Below are 20,307 nucleotides of genomic sequence, written 5' to 3' on the forward strand. Positions count from 1 at the left end.
ACCAATTGTTGGTATTGGCATGGAAATAAAAACCTCCAATTGTTTTGTCCCAACTCCTGCTCGTTAAAAAATGGCAGCCATCTTGATTTTTGGCCTTGACGCGCTTTGAGACATGCCACGCCCCTTTTTGAAATCCTCTTTTCCTTAATAACTCACTTGCTATATGTCATATGGATATGAAACTGGGTGTATTTATGTAATTTTTCATGTAGATTTAGATTCTCCAATCAGAATCTGGCTCTCTCTTGTGGTTATGGAGATATTTCTGAAAAAAAAAAAACATTTTTTGAGGGTACCCCTTTTCGACCCCCCAGAACCCAAGGTCTGCATGTATATGTTGCTAAAAAAAAATAGGGGTAGCTTCACATCACGTCATCTTGAAAATAAATAAAAACCAGGGGTGTGTTATGCCCCATTTTATAGAAATCATTAAAAATTACATGTCCAGGTTTTGCAAATGTTTTACGATTTGATACACATTTTATATACAGAGAATGTACATGGATCTACACAATAGGCCTTATCTACCAGTAAATGTGTCATTTTATGGTGGTACATGTAAGATACATGTATCACTGTCAAACAGTATCCTGTAACTGAACCATTCAGGTTCATACTGATCAGAAAGTTGAATTAACTTGGTGATTGCATCATCTTTTTTTTGGTACTAATTAAGTGCAGCAAAACAAAAGCAGGTGAGTGTGTTTTATTTGTTTACTTATTCTTTCCAAAGTAGTTTGTTGTCTTAATCACAATCTGATTACAAAGACTTGATGGCACAGCTTGTCTGTTCTTTGGATTCTCGTGACTGTACACATGTTGCACAGGTGTGAGCAGTGCCCCCCAAAATCAAAACTATATGATTATCTTGATTGTATATTTAAAAATGCTGATTTGGACCCAGATGACACTGTTCAGTTCAAGCAGTGGAATCATGAAATCCATGGCAAAATTTCTGACATGTCTTTGTCAGTGTCTGATTTCATTATGAGACTTTGTGAAAAATGTGACTCCTGCACAGCTCATCCCTATACAGCCAAGGCCCAGGCTGCTTATTTGGAAGAACTGAAAGAAAAACTTCCCATTGGAAAGGAGGCTGTTATCCTCATGGATTTTGCGGAAAATTATTTTTTTTATTTGTCAGAATGCTGTTCAAAGTTTTCATTGGGATGCATCCCAGGTGACTCTGCATCCCTTCGTGGTTTACAATAGGGATGGTATTGAAAACGATGGTTCACTAAGTTGCAAAAGTTTTTGTGTTGTTAGTAAAGAAAGGGAACACAATGCTATTGTTGTTCACAAGTTTATTGAGGTTCTCATGAATCCACTGAAAGTTCTTCTACCAAATTTAAATTATGTGCATTGAATTTGACAAATTTTACAAATTTACTCACCATGTTGATGACTTTGGCCTTAGTGCTGCCTGGAATTTTTTTGTTACCAGTCATGGAAAGAGTCCTTGTGACGGGATAGGTGGTAATGTTAAACGACAAGTGGTACATTGTTTGTATTGATCAAAGATCTGATAAAAATCAGGACATTTTTGTCAGGTTTATGCATCGCGGGGCATTTGGGAACAATCTGTTTTGGCCAGAAAGCAAAGAAGAATGCTAAATTCCATTCATCCATATACTGACGTTAGTTTCTGTTCCTGCTGTCTCAGGTGGAATGGGACGACAATATAGATTGCCAGCTGAGGATATCAAAAACGTTGAAGCATGCTTTGAAAACTTTCAGGCAAAGATGACTAAAACAACTTAGTGGTCAAGCATTTGTGCACTACAAAGTGCATGCCTTTCCTAGTTGATATTATTTGTGTCACTGCAACTGGACAGGTCTCCTACATGTACCCTTTTGGTCTTATTCCATGAAATCATTTTGTGGGCTTTGTTTATTCAGAATCAGATACCCAGGGTGATGAAACAAATCTGTGATTGGTGATTTTTGCTACCAGACCCTGTAGTCTAAAATGTCCTTTCAGTGTAGAGAGATGAATAACTTCATTATTAGTCTTTGACTAGATATGCATTACAGAAGAATTTGAGGTAACTTCCATTCTAAAAATACCAGATGAGTATTTATGAGTATTCTACAGATATGGCTGTACATTTCTGTGCATCAAATCGTAAAACATTTGCAAAACCTGGACAATAAATTTTTGATGACTTTTATAAAACAGGGCATAGCACACCCCTGCTTTTTATTTATTTTCAAGATGAGGTGATGTGAAGCAACCCCATTTTTTTGAGTAACATATACAGTCATGTGAAAAAATTAGGACACCCTTTGAAAGCATGTGGTTTTTTGTAACATTTTTAATAAATGGTTATTTCATCTCCGTTTCAACAATACAGATAGATTAAAGTAATCCAACTAAACAAAGAAAACTGAAGAAAAGTCTTTTCAAGATCTTCTGTAAATGTCATTCTACAAAAATGCCTATTCTAACTGAGGAAAAAGATAGGACACCCTTGCCCCTAATAGCGAGTGTTACCTCCTTTGGCTGAAATAACTGCAGTGAGACGGTTCTTGTAGCCATCTACCAGTCTTCGACATCGGTCTGAGGAAATTTTACCCCACTCCTCAATGCAGAACTTTTTCAGCTGTGAGATGTTTGAGGGGTTTCTTGCGCGTACAGCCCTTTTCAAGTCACCCCACAGCATCTCAATGGGATTCAAATCTGGACTTTGACTTGGCCATTCCAGGACTCTCCATTTCTTCTTTTTCAGCCAATCTTTGGTTGATTTACTAGTATGTTTTGGGTCATTGTCATGTTGCATGGTCCAGTTCCGCTTCAGCTTTAATTTTCTAACTGATGGTCTCACATGTTCTTCAAGCACCTTCTGATACACAGTAGAATTCATCGTGGATTCTATGATGGTGAGCTGACCAGGTCCTGCTGCAGCAAAGCAGCCCCAAACCATGACACTTCCACCTCCATGCTTCACAGTTGGTATGAGGTTCTTTTCTTGGAATGCTGTGTTTGGTTTACGCCAAACATGTCCTCTGCTGTTGTGTCCAAATAATTCAATTTTGGACTCATCTGTCCAAAGAACATTATTCCAGAAGTCCTGGTCTTTGTCAACTTTATCTCTATCAAACTTTATATCAAATGTCAGTCTGGCCTCGATGTTTCTCTTGGAAAGCAAAGGTTTCCTCCTTGCACACCTCCCATGCAAGTTAAACTTGTACAGTCTCTTTCTGATTGTAGAGGCATGTACTTCTACATCAACAGTAGTCAGAGCCTGCTGTAGTTCTCGAGATGACACTTTAGGGTTTTTGGAGACCTCTTTTAGCATCTTGCGGTCTGCTCTTGGGGTGAACTTGCTGGGGCGACCAGTCCTGGGCATGTTGGCAGTTGTTTTGAAAGCCCTCCACTTGTAGACTATCTTCCGGACAGTGGAATGGCTGATTTCAAAATCTTTTGAGATCTTTTTAAATCCCTTCCCAGACTCATAGCCTGCTACAATCTTTTTTCTGAAGTCCTCTGACAGCTCTTTTGTTCTCACCATGGTGCTCACTCTCACTTCAACAGTCAGGAGCACACCAAACTAAATGTCTGAGGTTTAAATAGGGCAAGCCTCATTCAACATGCAGAGTAACGATCTACTAATTATGTGCACCTGGTGTGATATACCTGTGTGAGATCTGAGCCAATTTAAGAGGGAATACATGTGAGGGTGTCCTATCTTTTTCCTCAGTTAGAATAGGCATTTTTGTAGAATGACATTTACAGAAGATCTTGAAAAGACTTTTCTTCAGTTTTCTTTGTTTAGTTGGATTACTTTAATCTCTCTGTATTGTTGAAACGGAGATGAAATAACCATTTATTAAAAATGTTACAAAAAACCACATGCTTTCAAAGGGTGTCCTAATTTTTTCACATGACTGTATATATGCAGACCTTCTGGGGGGTCGAAAAGGGGTAACCCCAAATACACCCATAAATACACCCAGTTTCATATCCATATAAGCAGCGTTTCTGAAAGATTTAGCTCCAGCAGGCTGTAACAGGAGAATATCTAAGAATATATTTAGTTATAATAGCTTCTCTGTCCACTCCAGAGTAAGAAAATATGCGATTTGTCATTTCTTGGTAAACATACAGTGGTGTGAAGAACTATTTGCCCCCTTCCTGATTTCTTATCCTTTTGCATGTTTGTCACACTTAAATGTTTCTGCTCATCAAAACCCGTTAACTATTAGTCAAAGATAACATAATTGAACACAAAATGCAGTTTTTAAATGAAGGTTTACGTTATTAAGGGAGAAAAAAAAACTGTGTGAAAAAGTGATTACCCCCCCTTTTAAAAAATAACTTAACTGTGGTTTATCACACCTGAGTTAAATTTCTGTAGTCACCCCCAGGCCTGATTACTGCCACACCTGTTTTAATCAAGAAATCACTTAAATAGGAGCTACCTGACACAGAGAAGTAGACCAAAAGCACCTCAAAAGCTAGACATCATGCCAAGATCCAGTGATGGACATTAAATATCTGTGAAATTGGCAGATATTGATCGAAACCTGGAAAATATGTTTTTCTTTTTCGGCTGCCCTTTTTCTTTTCAGCTACTGCATTTCAAGGCCGTGGCTGGAGATATAACTAACTCCCCGAAGACCAAGATAACGAGACGCTCTGGAATCCTACTCCCCCCCCCTTCAAGGACACCTGGCACAGACTATTACGGGATGTTACAGGCTTACAAACTGACACGCACGCACTCACAGAACAGCTACAGATAGACACTCTACCTTCCCCAGATCCAACACCTTTGTGTGCTTATTCCCTTTAGTGTGGGCAGGCGGAATCGGGACAAGCGCTCTTTAGCTGCAGGGACTGGAGCTGTTTGCCTACATTGGACATTTCCTATCCCTTGTACCCTCATCGTTGCAATGTTTATATCTTGTGATTACATGTTTTTTCTGTGCTTGTTGCTGAGGTATTTTTTGTACCCCTGATCGCACACTGCCCTTTTCGAAGGACAGTCTGGGAGGGGATTTTTTACCCTCGTTATCCTAATGTATCTTATTTCTTATTTTCTATGATGGCGCCGGTTAGGTGGCTGCCGTCGCGACTCTGTGGTCGCAAAAATCATTTCGCTGCATATTGTACTCTGTATGATTGTGCATGTGACAAATAAAATTTGAACTTGAAATTCAGAAACAAATTAGAACAAAAGTAATTGAGATCTATCAGTCTGGTAAAGGTTATAAAGCCATTTCTAAAGCTTTGGGACTCCAGCGAACCACAGTGAGAGCCATTATCCACAAATGGCAAAAACATGGAACAGTGGTGAACCTTCCCAGGAGTGGCCGGCCGACTAAAATTACCCCAAGAGCGCAGAGACAACTCATCCGAGAGGCCACAAAAGACCCCAGGACAACATCTAAAGAACTGCAGGCCTCACTTGCCTCAATTAAGGTCAGTGTTCACGACTCCACCATAAGAAAGAAACTGGGCAAAAACAACCTGCATGGCAGATTTCCAAGGCGCAAACCACTTTTAAGCAAAAAGAACATTAAGGCTTGCTCTCATTAAGCTCTCAATTTTGCTAAAAAACATGTCAATGATTGCCAAGACTTTTGGGAAAATACCTTGTGGACCGACGAGACAAAAGTTGAACTTTTTGGAAGGTGCATGTCCCGATACATCTGGCGTACAAGTAACACAGCATTTCAGAAAAAGAACATCATACCAACAGTAAAATATGGTGGTGGTAGTGTGATGGTCTGGGGTTGTTTTGCTGCTTCAGGACCTGGAAGGCTTGCTGTGATAGATGGAACTATGAATTCTACTGTCTACCAAAAAATCCTGAAGAAGAATGTCCGGCCATCTGTCCGTCAACTCAAGCTGAAGCGATCTTGGGTGCTGCAGCAGGACAATGACCCAAAACACACCAGCAAATCCACCTCTGAATGGCTGAAGAGAAACAAAATGAAGACTTTGGAGTGGCCTAGTCAAAGTCCTGACCTGAATCGTATTAAGATGTTGTGGCATGACCTTAAAAACGCGGTTCATGCTAGAAAACCCTCAAATAAAGCTGAATTACAACAATTCTGCAAAGATGAGTGGGCCAAAATTCCTCCAGAGCGCTGTAAAAGACTCGTTGCAAGTTATCACAAACGCTTGATTGCAGTTATTGCTGCTAAGGATGGTTCAACCAGTTATTAGGTTCAGGGGGCAATTACTTTTTCACACAGGGCCATGTAGGTTTGGATTTTTTTTCTCCTTGAATAATAAAAACCATCATTTAAAAACTGCATTTTGTGTTTACTTGTGTTATCTTTGACTAATAGTTAAATGTGTTTGATGATCAGAAACATTTTGTGTGACAAACATGCAAAAGAATAAAAAATCAGGAAGGGGGCAAATAGTTTTTCACACCACATCTCGGTTCACCTCCATTGCTCAAATTCCCCCCTCTTGGTTGGCGACTGCGAGTGTCGTCACTCCCCATACAATCCCGCCCCACAGTAAAGACCCGCCCCTGATGCTGATTGACAGGTTTCCATGTAACGCGTTGGAAATGCAATTGCAATGAATTATCGATTGCGTTTGAATTTTGCCTGGTGTTTCGGGGAATTTCAGTTTCCCTATGTTTTCCCGGTTCCCGCGCGGATTCAAATCATGACGTCACTCTACCTAGCGTCGCTACCTAACGCTGAGAAGGCGAACGAGGATTTTAACGTTTTTTCTCACGTTTTTACGAACTTCATTTGTGAATTAAACAAATAACTTATGCAAAATAATCAACTGTCTTTTCGCTTTTTTTGTATATTTGAAGATAATTCAGACATTTTAAGCCGCTGCAAAAGAATGGTTTGCTGGGCCAGTACTGACATCGCGACAACTTTTATTAAACGTACATTAGCTGTGTGATGATAGATGTGATACTGATTTATTCTAAATCTATTTAAAGGTTATACTTTGTAATTTATTATAGCATGTAACTCAAGGGTAGCACATGGGAATCCACATGGAGTTTTAGTTCTACATTATTCTTCGTGCATTTCCACGTGGATATCACGTGGAAAATAATTTCGTACCATGGTTGCTTGATCTAATTTTGAATGCATATTTTGTATGTTTTTACATAAATGTGACAATCATTAATTAACATTAAACACACTCTAAAATAAAATGACGCATATGACGCGTCCAATGTGTTCTAAAGTTGAACACATGAGCCAAAATGTGTTCTAAAATGGCATTTTCAAAATGTGTTACTGATCGCCTAAATGCCACATCTGACTACAACGTACACTGGATTTGCAAACTAAAAAGAAGTTTAGAACACCGATGTGCTATTAGAGGCGACACATAGGCGTCGCTGCGCAGAGTGACTTTGCAATCTAGCGAGTGGTACTGAGCATGCGCAGTGATCAGCCTTTCCTGGATCCCGTTTTTTTAAGTGGAAGCGCGAAACATTTATAGCTAATAAAAAGAAATTAGAAACTTCGAAATTTGTTTAAATTTGTGGTGTGCTAAAGTTACAAAGTACCCGTGGCAATTGTGTTTCATACAGAGAACAATTGTGTGTGATGTTACAGGGTGAGCACTGAGGTAAGCAGTAATATTCTAGTATGTTCTGTGGCAGTTAGTGTAGGTTCTAACCGACGCGGTTAGCTTGATTGTGAATCTATGTATGTAGCTAACATAGGATTCGAAGCATAATAGGCAATTGCAAACGTTAATTTGTCAAAAATCATAAAAACAGGCTAGTATTTAATGAACAGGTATAATTTGTCATAAATGCAGCACCATCACCATGTATAATATATATGCACTAAGGAGTTCTGGCAGTAAACACTAACATTTACTTGCAGAATATATGTTCCATTGAATTTCTAAGAATAGAAGTAGGAACTTTTCCGTGTAACTTATGTGGTTACTCTACCCATTTGTTTCTTTGAAAATAAATAGATAAGGTTGTTTACTTCTAGATTCCTTACCAATTCACTTATGTTTCAACTAAACATGAAGGGATCACGAGGGGATAAAACATCATTTGACAGCGCTGTGCAAATTAATAACTGGTAAGTAATTGAACAGTGCCTTGTGGTCGTGTCTTTTTTTATATTAAAACAATGATTGAATTGATAAATTGCAGTCCATGCATCTAAATTATACTAAACATTTTTATCCTTTGACAGACAGTGTAGTAAAGGCGCATGATGTTACAGAAGCCTTTGCCCTCAGCACCATTGCCAATCAGTTACGAACTGCACCTAAGAGGAAAGAAAGGCTGGATGCAGTGTCATTTATTAAGTGTTAAGTAAATGTTTTTGTAATTTTGTTTCTTTTGCTGTTTGAGACAGTTTTCTATCTTCTCTTAGATGTTTTTTTGGTTTAATTGGTCTTTTAGTATTCAGATTTTTATGGTATTTTAGTATTATGCACTACACCCAGTTTTTATGTGCATTTTGTATTGTTTGTTTTGAAATATGAATAAATGATTGGTTATTACAACTTTTATGTAATTTGTGTCTGCTTTACACTTGATGTTGTAGACATTTTAAACTTTGCAGAATTTACGTTGAACACAACACGTATTTTCCATGGGCTTATATCCATGTCCTTTCCAAGTGGTAAAAAAACACGTGGATTCCATGTGTCAAATCCACGTGGAATTGGACTTGCCCTTTACGCCTAAATTACCCGTCTTTTCCACGTGGTGAAAACACGTCTTCTTTACGTGGTTTCCACGAGTTTGTGCCCACTGGGTATATATATATATATATATATATATATATATATACAGTGGGAGCCACGTCAAACAGCCGCTTGGAGCATGATAGGTCCATGACAGGACCGTGACAGGACCATGATCGATCCGTGCACGGAATGTGATCCCCCGCAATGACGTAGTTAACGATGCCCCGCCCCATAAACGCCCCCATGCGCTTCCTAAAAAGATGGTTGCAATGCTGTATAATTCCGCCAGATGGAGCATTGACTGCTTCAGTTAACTGCAGTGTCCAAGCAGCCGGTTACTATATTTGATATATATATATATAACATAACTTACATCAACATAGTTTCATAAATAGATGATGTGGTAAAAAAGAGGGATAAAAAACGATTCATAAAACAGATTTAAATCCCTCAATACACAATCCATGATGCTTATGCTATTTTTAATTAATGATTAAATTAATTAATAAAAAACTACTTATTGCAATATTTTTCACGACATCCTTAATAATACTTAAAGACGGTAACATCTGTAATTTATCTATACCAGTCGTTGTAGGTACGGAATACAATGCGGGCTATGTACAGTATTTTACATTACGGTGTATTTTATCTATTTCCGTTTAATACACTGGTAGATAATATTTTGCTGCAAAGTAACGCTTAAAATTTAACTTCTGCTTGGGTTTGTTTTCGTTATATTTTTTATGTTTTCGCTAATGTTTTTTTTCGCTGATAGTCAAAAATTGGCAAAACAAATCTATTAATGGCGCATAATATATGAAACAAATATCTGCCCATACGGATCAGTATGTCTTTAGTCATTTAACCAGCATAACGTTTCCCCATTAAAGATCTGATGGGACATTAATCACTTATCACTACGGTGAATAGATGCGGCAGCAGAGACAGATTAAATCCCCTTAAACATTCACACTTGAACACAATACTAACAGAACTAAACAGTTCCAGAGGGTCAGCGCCTGTTATCCGGACAGGGATCACCTACAGGATAGTACTGTAATTTTTACTGCTTATATATTTTTTGCCATAGTTTCATTTGGTTTTACGCGATTTCATGTTTTATTTGTTTGTGTGTACGTGTGTACGTGTGTGTGTACGTGTGTGTGTGTGTGTGTGTGTGTGTGTGTGTGTGTGTGTGTGTGTGTGTGTGTGTGTGTGTGAGAGAGAGAGAGAGAGAGAGAGAGAGAGAGAGAGAGAGAGAGAGAGAGCGTGCGCGCGGGAGAGGGCTTATATTGTGATTTATTCAAGGTTACTAAAGACTGGCTTACTACTACTAATAAAATATTTCAATGTAACCCATGGGTCTCAATCACAAAATCAGCCAACGCTGTAAACAGACAAGACAAATTATATAGGCTACCCTAAAACGTTAATTTGAACATAAAAATATATATATATATATATATATATATATATATATACGGGGCTTCTCAGTCTTTCGTTAATTTTACTACAGACTGGAAACCAATGTGGCTTATTAAAGATGCACTGTTTCATTGGACATGGCTGTTTTGTAATGTTATGCAGAATAAACACTGTCTACGGTTCGAATATACTGTGAACGTCTCAAAGTCACGTCTCTAGATCCGTCTGCAGTAATGTTATCGTAGTGTAAATTATTAACGTATCGATGTATTTCACTTGCAGACAAAATAGTCTAGTAACGAAAGTAACGAATTTGTCACTACTCTTCTCTTACGCAGCACGGCTAAAAAGATAATAAAAATGACACCAATCCTGCCATGATGCTATCCTGTCCATACACAACACTGGCTGGGGAGATGAACTCAGACTTTACAAAACTTCCTATTATTTCATGAGATGAAATTAAGCTAGGATGAAGAGAACAGAAGTGAACTCTCCTCTGTGTAATATCTAAGTAGAGTGTAACTGAAGCAGCCACAAAATGCCCCCCGTGTTACTCTGATTAGGAAAAGCTCACAGACACCAAACCTGCAGCACTTTGGTGTAATTTTTATTATCTTTTTAGCCATGCTGCATGAGAGAAGAGTAGTGACAAATTCGTTACTTTTAATAACTTGATGTTTGATTGAATATTATATAATTTCCAAGTTTGATAGTGTCGATTTTAGAGTGCATTATACGATGCGAAAAGGAAGTAAATAAACACGTAGCAATGCAAAGAGGATAGAGCTGCGAAATATTTAAGCAATATAAATTTAACAAAGTGTGATCATAATGGTTGTTGTTGCTGCTGTTTATGTAATTGGTTCCACCGTGTTACTGAACGCAACTGTGTTCACAAAACCGAGCGGAGGGAAAGAAAAACACTCGCTAACGCGTTTGAATGAAAAGGAGCGGCGGCTTTTCTTTGAAGATAGCGATTGTGTAATGGGCGGCAATCCGTGGAAGGGGGGTATAACACACCTCTTAACGTCCTTTGTCTTGTAAATGATTATATTCGTTCACCTTCCAATCCCCCACAGCGCACACACTCTCCACACTGTTGCTATGTCTGTTGGGGCACTTGGTTATACACAGCACCTTAATGTATGAAACACTTACTTCCTGGTTTGTTTTATTTTAAATATTGCTTATTACCTTTTCCCGCAAAATAAACAATAAACATAAACATGTTATCATTGTGTAAATTATTAACATATTGGTGCCTTTTAATTAAGGACAAAAACAGACACTGCGCTTGTGTTTAGGACTGATGCTGAACAGCTGTGTTCTTAGGTTTAATCAACGATTTACAAGACAACAGTTAAAGCGATTGTGGATGAGAGGTGTGTGTGCGCGCGCTCCTGCATTTCTCCGTTGGTTTAACACAAACATTTTGCGCACAGACAAGTCAGTCTGAAGTACCCCTCCCCCCGCCAAAAACACACACACAGAGCAATTAGCACCATGTCATAGTCAGTATTCTCCACTGAGGTTTTTACCTTCCAAGTTTGTCTTTGCTCTTTTAATGGATTCTTAACCCCCCCCAAAAAAAAGTATACTGAGAAAAAAAATGATTACGGGTCACAATCACAAACTAGCACAGATACATATGATCAAGTGTTTAACTGTTGTTTTCATTCGTTTCTATAACCAGTAATAAAAATAATTATTATTATTATCATTATTATTAGCCCAACTCTTTGACTATTTAAAACAACGTCGGGTCCCATTTTTTGCACATTGAAGTTGTTGGTTTAAGTAAATGTATTTTTAAATACACAAACAATCCCCCAACAATTAAAACACGCACACATGACTTTAAAAATAAAATTTATTCTTTCAAAACTAGTTAAAAGTAAAAACAAATAATTTGTATAAAACAGGTAAAAACATGTTAATTTTTTGCTTAAAGGTCATTAAAATACCCGGATAACACCAGCTGCTTATCAGTCTCTATCTGGTTCTTTTATATTAAAATATCATTTTTTAAAAATATTAAAGATGGAACTGTTTAATTTTTTGTTTCCCCCCTAAAGTATTAGACGTTTTGCAATTCTATGTTCAGAATATACAGTAGACCTGACCAAACATCATTCTAAAGCTGTTGCACTGTGACGTCATCCCTCCTACAGCTCCCTTTAACAGCTTGTTCAGGCTCCTCCAGTAGCTCCAAAAGGCCAACCGTCATCCGTCTGACCCCCCAATCCTCCACAGCGGAGCTCTGCTTAAAGACAACAGGAGAATTTAATGAAGACAAAGATAAATAAACTTTACAGAATATCTAGTTGTAATAGATATAAAAGATATTAGTAAACCTACACCACAGAGTGTGTAAAATACTGTTTTAGGGAATTCTGAAATGTAAATAAACTGGGATAACTTTAACCATTGAACTTTGTTAGTGTTAACCCCGGTCTGTCTGTATTATCGTCTGCATTAAATTAAAATGCGCTTTTCATACAAATAAGTTAAGCGATATAACACTCGTATATATTAGTTCATCTCTGAAGCCAAACTATAACTACCCGAGTACTGAAGCCCCCCTCACCTCCTCCCACACACACCTCCCCCCACACAAACACACACACACACACACACCCACACTCCTTAACTGATAAACACTTCAGAGTTTTATCCAGTTCGGTAACTAAGCGCTCGCGCTACCGCGCAAAGTCACGGCCAAACTGAGAAAAATATAAACCTGGTTATGAGCGTTTAGCTCGCGAGCTCCTGTACATCTATCCTCAGCTTGTGTCCTTCATGAACTGCATCACATTATATTCACAGATATAACCTGCAGTTTAACTCTTACCCAAAGAATAAATAAATGCTGAATTAATCCGGACAACACGCGGTCAGACTCTAAAGGCATTGTTATAGAGCACAAACACTCTTCATCCGGTAGTGCAGCTTTTGTATTAGGGACATTAATAGTATTTTCGAAGCTTTAGTGTCTTTTTTAGTTAAAGAGGAGTGACATTGTGAGTTTGTGACACTGACAGTAAGCTGTAATGTTAACTCCAGACTTGGTAAACAGATCATTAAGTTATCTAAAGTCACATCTGACCGCTGCTGGTGCTGCCAGTGATTTTCAAAACGGCCGGTAAAAAAACTAAACTGGAAAATAAACTGTAAACTAATCCCAAACAAATTTTATAAATAAAAACACCACTTACCGCGAATAGTCCATTAAGCCGCCATCTTCATCTCTAGTGCAGTTTGGCAGCGTCAGTTCGGCGGGGGTGGGGGTGGGTTGTTAAAATCACGTGATTGCAACTCAGCGCAACTAAATTGCTGGCTTGTGTTAACGTGTCCTTGAGAACCAGGTAAATGCATGAATAGGGCTTGAATGGGCGTGTTTACTGTGAAATCTTGACACGCCTTTCTCGAAGAAAAAGGAGGGGGGACTACGGCGTGCATAAGGCAGCCGTACGCCATTCGTACGCAATTCACACTTCCGCGGCTATTTGGCGTGGCTCCATCTGTATATATATGTCTTTTTGTAATATATATTATATGTAATATATATTATATATTACAAAAAGACACTCGATTATTTTGCATAGGTTATCTGTTTAATTCACAAAGTTCGTAAAAACACTTAAAAACGGGAGAAAAACTGGTAAAATCCTCGTTCGCCTTTTCAGCGTTTAGTAGCGAGTGACGTCATGATTTAAATCTGCGCGCGACCGGGGAAACATAGGGAAACTGAATTCCCCGGAACACCTGTTTGACGCGCGACGCAAAGAAAAAGAAAAAGCAAACGTGGTCATTGATTTTGCTATTTAAATATGACAAGCTCATGACTTGTAAGACATGAGAAATGCAAATGGACTTTTCTTTTTCATTTGAAATTTGGCACTCAGTGTGCGTTCGTGAAGGCGAAAAAATACAATTTGCAATTCCTTTTGAATATTGTCCGGGATATCACACCATAGGAAATAATGTTTAGAAATGTAAAATGATTTTGTAGTTAACCATCAATTTAAAACTCCCAAATATATAACCTAGCTATGAAACACCACAAGCACTTTTCATCTGAACTTACCTCAGACACAACAAGCTGACAATTTTGCTGGTCTCTGCAAAAAAAAAAAGGCAATATCTCCGGGTAGGGGTGATTAGCGACACAGCAAAACCTGAGGCAAAATACTAAACCTGAGGTAAAATAGTAATGTTAAAGCAAATGAGCAGCACCAAATGAGAGCAAATAACGCGGCGAAAAAAATACTTTCTTCTTCTTTGGTAGGCTTTTTTTGGCGGTTGGCAAACAACGAAAATGTGCCGCCACCTAGTGGAATGGGGTGTGGAGTGGGAAAAACAAGCATATATAAATTCTCCTATAGGTTATACTGGACTTTTGTGTTTTCTAGTTCTTTTACCAGATCTTGCCTTTTCACCTTCGTATTTTGAACAATACAGCATGGTGTGCTCTACTGTTTTCTCTCCTGTCCACAGTATTCACATTTTAAATAGCATGCTGTTAAATCCAATGTGTCCATACATTAGTCTGGATACTACTGTTTTCTTTCATTGTTGTTGTTTTTTCTCTCGCTCAATAAAACACTCTCCTACACTCCTGCTAACACACTAAGTCAGGATGTAACACACTACTCATCATTTTGCACATCTGCATTTTTGCACATGCCTTCAGATTTTTTACTTGGATAATGACACATGCATAGAATATCTCACTTACTGGTTGTCACAGTCCAGATCAGACTAACAAGATGAAAAGTGAGGCAACACCAGCTCCATCACGCAGAACAGATCAAATAATTTTGTCTGTGCATGGTAATGGTGCCACCTTCTGTCCTTCAGCTGTAAAGCTGGAGTGTATGGGTTGGACCAATCACATACACTCGTACAGATTATATAACCGCAATCTCCACTGACACCACTTGGGGCTCCAGGTTAAAGTGAATGGATGTCTTGATGTTATTTAAAACCAGTCTTTCAAAGTAATGGATAGTAATCATTCAAATTAGTAACTTAAGGTTTTGCTAGAGGAAAGTAACAGGTGTGTCTTTGCTGGAGCTATCCTCAAAACATGTATATTTACACTTTAAATCGTTATCTTATAATTATTGAATAACTAAATTCTAAAATCGGAAATCACATTGCAGCACAAACCACTTGTTAATGGGACTTTGTAAAGGTACACTGTGAAATGACGAGGTTGAATATCCATCTTTATTTTATAATAAATTATGGATTAATTCTAAATATGGGTTCATACGATGTATATGTTTATGTTTTTCTTTAAATTTGTGTAGCTGGATGTGGAGTAACATATTTTAATTGTATTTTGGTCATTGTCATTTGTTACATTACTTATGAGCCCCCTCAAAAAATGTCTGTACGAAATGTCTGTGATTCCTGAATCGTTAATGTCACACTTTTGTCAAACCCATCGAATTAAAGCTGTAAGTCTCTACCTTGCTTCCATCTTGTTTTATTACAAAATTTAATGCAGTGGTCCAAATGGCAAAAAAAAAATTCTCATTGATCCAAAGTTTATGGACCTAACTAAACATCAGGGGCCTGGTGTATAAACGTTGCGTACGCCCAAAATGGGCATAGAAATATGCGTACGCATTTTTCCACGCACATATCGGGATTTATAAAAAATAAACTTGGCGTAAATAAGTGCGCACCGTAAGGATGCTCTTGACCGTGCGTACGCACTTTTTTAGAAGAGTATGTGTTTTGGCAACACCAACTGGCCCAAATAGCAATAACTATTTAAAATAGTCATCACCCAATTAATCAAATTGCATCAACCTGAATTATCATTATCAGCATTCTTAACCAGGTGCAAATACTTTGAATTAACTTTTTTTTTAATGAATGGGCTATAAAAAGGTATGTGCGTATATAACATATCATCATAATGGATGCTCTAGCGCTGTTAGATGACCTTGCTAATGACGCTCTACGGAGGGAGCGTGTTTTCAGAGACCGTGAAGATTTCCTTGCTCATGATGATGATTGGCTCATGAGCCGATTTCGATTCCCAAGAGCCATCCTCTTGGAATTGTGTTCTGAATTCGGGCCAGTATTGGAAAGACCCTTGCGGAGAAACCACGCGCTGTGTGTTCAAGTACAAGTGGTGTTGTCTTTTTAAGTTAATTTTTTTGCATATGAATAAACAGGAAAATCGACTGTTTTAATAAACGTATCTTAAATACAGCTGCAGCTACATTGCTAGATTTGTCACTTGAATATTTTAGGACTTTCCACTTCCGCGGAATTTGAATTGGTTGATTTAAATTATCCACAATAAAAAAGCAGAATTTTAAACAGACAAAAACTTATATAATGTGTAGATAAATCAATTACTTAGCATCGTCACCGCAAATCACATCCGTATCACTTTGGAATTCTGGAAGAACTCCACTTAATCCTGTTTCCCCTATAATCGCGCCCACCCTTGCATCAAAGGCTGATTCCTTGACAGTGATTCCTTGACCACCACCAGTTGTTACAACACTGCGCCTGTGTGCACATATTCTTTTTTTTTTTAACGACTACTTTTAAGTCTGACCATTTTTTTTGGTCTCTTGGACTGTGCGAAGCACCGATGTAACAGCATTGACTGCTTCTGTTATACTTGCTCCCATTCTACCATCTTTCTTTTATTTGAAATGCCCGCAGAGAGCCCACCAAATAAAACTTTTTTTCGGCCCTCCACCTCAGACAGCAGTACCTCCATCTCGCAGTCGGTGAAGTTTCTTTTTTTTTGCTTTTCGTTTCTGTTTTTCCATTTTTAGCCAACAGATCAATGACAATTATCGGTCGTATTAATATGCAGGGAGATCATGCATATTCAAAATAGGCGGTCTTAACCTCCAAATATGGTTATTTCGGGAGGAGATTGGGGTAAGCTATAAGCACGTGCACCTGCGCACAATATTCAGATAATTGTGATTTATAAAGCGAACCTTGCGCAGGTTCTATAATTCTGCCTTATGTGCGTATAAGTTTTATACATGAGGCCCCAGGCCTTTATAATGCATGTAGTACAGGCTGAATATATACTGAACAAAAATATAAACGCAACACTTTTGTTTTTGCTCCCATTTTTTATGAGATGAACTCAAAGATCTGAAATTTTTTTTTCTATATACACAAAATAACCATATCTCTATTTTTGTTTAGTATAAATAATTCATATCTGGTTTCTTTATAGATTTTTTTTTCTTATTTAGCTCACCTTTCTTGCATCTTCTGCATTTTATTATGGTGTATAATAAAGCCATCATTGTCCATAAAGATTATCAGTCGTCCAGGTGAGGTTATCGGTCTTCTGGACTGAAAGTTCCTCAGACTGAAGAAGTAGCTACTTAGATAAGTACTGAAAGATATCTACCCAACAAGAAATAAATCCATCAATCATTAACCAGTGTGTTGGAGTCATCCATCTGTGTATTTAAGGAAAAGAGTCTCTTTGATGGAGGCAGAAAGTTTCTAATAGTTTCTAATTTTACGGCCTGTCAGAAGATGTATCCTGTGGTATACGTCTGTGAATCCTTTACTAAACAAGAATATGTAATACAAATCCTGAATAATGAGTCAACTGAAACGTCATGAAATAGAAATTAAATTCATAGTAATTCATAGTAATGAAAGAGACCGGTAATTGATATTTTAAACTGTAAAATTTTAAAATTGCATAGTTGAAAAAGCCAGTTGCTCAGTCTGACCACTGGGCTTCGATATGCTTTTCTGGCACTAGGAGAGACTCAGTCAAACACACACACACACACACACACACACACACACACACACACACACACACAGTCTGCTAGAAAGGTCTCTGTTTATTAACAGCAAATTATTTTATCATTTTATCATCTGTGCCATTTACAGATGTGACTACAAAAAACATGAACCCATATAAATGTCCTGGTGAGATCCTGAAGAACAAAAAAGTGGAAGTTGGATAGGTATCCGTTCATAGACGAATCAGGAGGTGTTGGCTTGAGACAGAGAGACATAAATAGAAAATGAGAAGATGAGAGTGGGAGCATTAGCACCTTTAAGAACAGATGCATGAGGAGAAAGGAAGATAACAGCAGGGAAGATTAAACAGATCTATGAGGAAGCGAGCAAGAGAGTAGAAATAACTCATTTTATATGAAATAATTCTCTTACATTAACCAATATGTATTTGCAGCAAAAAATAAGAAAATCTTAATTTTTAAAACATTAATCTTAACCTTTAATTTTGAACATTTAGAATGACAATCGCCTCCATAAAACTTTGCTGAACTGTTTTTAAGCATGCTTTTAATGGCAGAATTACTGGAAATGTTTTATTTAAACCATCCTAGCAACTTCTTCTTCTACTACCCACATACACTGGGCCCTCCCAATTAACAGTTTTTGTTCTGTAGATTTAGGTGATCACATACAAACAAATGACACCCAGCCAGAAACCACACTTTAAACTTGCTTCAGAGTTGCAGAGTCTGCTATTTCAAATGCCCTGCATGGTTATAATGAAATAAGAATGATGTCTTCTGGCTGTGAGTAACTGTGATAAACAGCCATCAATCACAAAGGCTACAAACACTGATGCAGATAACCAGCATAAATCTTGGTAAGCCCTAAAACAAGTACTAATAAGTTAACTTAGAGAACTAATAACTACAGACTAAGATACTTGTTTTTAGAATTAACAGTACTAGATCCAAGAATAGAGTCCAATAATAGCTAATAAGAGTGAATGAGATAATGAGATGCTGTCGCCTTGCACCTCCAGGGTCTGGGTTCGATTCCCGGCAAGGCTTGATTCCAGTCTCTGTATGCATGGAGTTTGCATGTTCTCCCCGTGCTTGGTGGGTTTTCTCCGGGTACTCTGGTTTCCTCCCACAGTCCAAAGATATGCAGTTTTGACTGATTGGCTTTCCAAAATTGCCTGTAGTGTGTGAATGAGTATGTGGGTGTACCCTGCCTCGTGCCCTAAGCCTCCTGGGATAGGCTCCAGGTCCCTCCAACCCTGAATACAGGATAAAGCGGTATAGAAAGTGACTGAGATAATGTAAAACTTTGTAATGTTATTAATGACAGAATAACTTGCTTTTTGAAGAAGTTCACAGTATTTGGGAACTGGGTATGGGTTTAAACTCAGTTCACCATAGCCCAACAAAGTGAGGCCTTGGTGGCCCAGCACACAGTTTTAAGTCATTAGTCTCCTTACTGGGTACAATGATATATTTTGCACTATATTGTTCCCTACATATATAATATAGAAGATTAAATGTTATCTGTGTAGGTACACAATTCGTGATTCATATTTTGTGGTTAAATCACTACAACATTTGAAACCAATATGTATTTGTAGCAAAAATAAATTAATTAATTTAACTAATTTTTTTAACATTTTCATCTTAACCTTTAATTTTTCAATTTTCAAAATTTAGAATGACAATCTTCTACATTAAACTTTGTTGAAATGCATTTAAGCAAGCCTTTAACAGTAGTATTACTGGAATGTTTTTACTCAAACCTAACTTGCAACCTCCTCTTCTACTACCCACATACACTGGGCCCTCCCAATTAACACCTTTTGTTATGTAGATTTAGGTGATCACATCCAATCAAATGACCCCTAGCCAAAAATCACACTATGAACTTGCTTCAGGAGTTGCAGTGTCTGCGATTTCAAATGCCCTGCATGGTTATAATGAAATAAGAATGATGTCTTCTGGCTGGGGTTTGAGTGAGTAACTGTGACAAACAGCCATTTGAATCACAAAAGCTGTTAACTGCCCTGGAGAGTGAGGGGAATAAACTAACTTTGTACTAACTTTGTTTGGGACAAATTTTCATAGCCTTTAAAAAACTTTGGTATCTTAAAATAAAACGTGTAGGGAGCTCTCAGTAGTATTTCTTTGAATTTTGTAAAAAAAAAAAAATAATAAATTACGAATAAAAATATAAAAAGTCAACACATTTCTACAGCTGCTTCAGTGAGCAAAACTGTTATACTCTGTACATCTGTAGCAGACTTCAGTGTTACCAAAAAAAGACACACAATGTGTCCAGTTCATGTGTAAAAAAGATTCCTCATGCTCCCAGAACCACTCTTTCACAATCTGAGTCCTCGACATCAGGGAAGGAAAACTTTATAGATGGAATAACCAGGTCATTCAGTACATTCAGATCGTCAG

General features: G+C 37.8%; 1 protein-coding gene and 1 long non-coding RNA gene across 2 annotated transcripts in view; one reads left to right on the top strand and one right to left on the bottom strand.

The window, feature by feature from the left end:
- LOC128534558 (zinc finger protein 850-like) overlaps nucleotides 1-14,351 on the bottom strand; it is a 40,271-nt gene extending 25,920 nt beyond the window's left edge. The window contains exon 1 of the mRNA XM_053509028.1: nucleotides 14,178-14,351. The gene's annotated coding sequence lies outside the window, so the exon portion shown is untranslated. The remainder of the gene's footprint in view (nucleotides 1-14,177) is intronic.
- LOC128534559 (uncharacterized) lies at nucleotides 7,382-8,340 on the top strand. The gene is made up of 3 exons (XR_008361474.1): nucleotides 7,382-7,567; nucleotides 7,948-8,040; nucleotides 8,158-8,340. It is a non-coding gene; the product is annotated as an uncharacterized LOC128534559 (long non-coding RNA).
- Nucleotides 14,352-20,307: the final 5,956 nt, after the last annotated feature.

The sequence above is a fragment of the Clarias gariepinus genome, chromosome 12, assembly GCF_024256425.1.
Source record: "Clarias gariepinus isolate MV-2021 ecotype Netherlands chromosome 12, CGAR_prim_01v2, whole genome shotgun sequence".
Taxonomy (NCBI): Eukaryota; Metazoa; Chordata; class Actinopteri; order Siluriformes; family Clariidae; genus Clarias; species Clarias gariepinus.